This window comes from Chrysochloris asiatica, unplaced genomic scaffold, assembly GCF_000296735.1.
Source record: "Chrysochloris asiatica unplaced genomic scaffold, ChrAsi1.0 scaffold00129, whole genome shotgun sequence".
Lineage (NCBI taxonomy): Eukaryota > Metazoa > Chordata > Mammalia > Afrosoricida > Chrysochloridae > Chrysochloris > Chrysochloris asiatica.
The window spans coordinates 9,206,529-9,207,999 of record NW_006408647.1 but is presented as its reverse complement, the minus strand read 5'-3'; the positions used below and the strand labels follow the sequence as shown (position 1 = coordinate 9,207,999).

Here is a 1,471-nt window from a genome sequence, read left to right as displayed (position 1 = left end):
AAGATGTCAGTTTGAGGACAAAGGTGCACCTGATCCAAGCCATGATATTTTCAATAAACTCATATACATGAGAAATTTGGACAGTGAATAATGAAGACAGTACAAGAATTGATGCATTTGAGTTATGGTATTGGAGGAGAATATTGAAAGTATCATGGACTGCCAAAAGAACAAACATATCTGTGTTGGAAGAAGTACAGCCAGAGTACTCCTTGGAAACTAGGATGGTCAAACTTTGTCTCTCATACTTTGGACATATTATCAGGAGGAACCAGTCACTGGAAAAGGATATCATGTCCTTTTTGTCCGACATCTTAGCTACGCTGCAATTGTAGCTGCTCTCCAAGCTTCGTGATGCCACCTAAGGATGACAAAAAGAAGAAAGATGCTGGCAAAGAAAGACAAAGACCTAGTGAATAAATCTGGGAGTAAGGCCAAAAAGAAGAAGTGGTCCAAAGGGAAAGTCCGGGACAAGCTCAATAACCTGGTCTTGTTTGACAAAGCCACAAATGACAAGCTCTCTAAGGAAGTTCCCAACTATAGACTTATAACACCAACTGTTGTCTCTGAGAGACTGAAGATTCACAGTTCACTGGCCAAGGCAGCCCTTCAGGAGCTGCTTAGTAAAGGACTTATCAAACTGGTTTCAAAACCAGCTCAAGTAATTTACACCAGAAACACAAAGGGAGGGGATGCCCCAGCTGCCAGTAAAGATGAATGAACAGTTCCAACCAACTGTATATTTTGAAACTAAAACAGTATTAAACCAAAAAGGATAACATTTTTGGTAAAGTGAAGAGTCAGAGAAAAAGAGGAAGACCCCCAACAAGTTGGATTGGTACAGTGTCAGCAGCATTGGGCTTATCAAAGATTGTGAGATTGGCCTAGGACTGGCCAGTGTTTCGTTCTATTGTGTGTAGGGATGCTATGAGTCGGTACCGACGCGATGGCACCTAACTATTACTCTCTTTACAGGAACAGAAAGCCTCATCTTTTTTCAGCAAAGTAACTAGTGACTGGTAGATTTGAACTGATGACCTTGTGGTTAGCAGTCCAGCTCCTAATCCACTGTTTTGGGGGCTCCTTGAAGATGTTGATAGAATTCTTTAATTTCATCATCACTGACTTTAGTGGTTGGTGGGTGAATTTTATAATATTGATATTAACTGGTCCTTCTTGTAAACATATTATTCATACTTATCCCTGTATGTATTCCTTCAAAAGACAGATGGAGTCCTGGGTAATGCACTGGACTACAGGGTTGGCAGTTCAAAATCACCAGCTGCTCATAAAAAACCCTATACAGATTTGCTATAAATAAAACTGACTCGACAGCCCTTAACAACAGACAGATACAGTTACAGATGATATAGATTATCATAGATATACCTATCCATCATCTATATACCTGTACAAATATTTGTGTATATTTAGATTCCTTTTTTAGATATTAGTTAGGAAATGTACAATT

The 1,471-nt window shown here is 39.3% G+C and overlaps 1 pseudogene; it reads left to right on the top strand.

Moving 5' to 3' along the window:
- The first annotated feature begins 354 nt into the window (after positions 1-354).
- On the top strand, positions 355-721 carry LOC102827305 (annotated as a pseudogene).
- Positions 722-1,471: the final 750 nt, after the last annotated feature.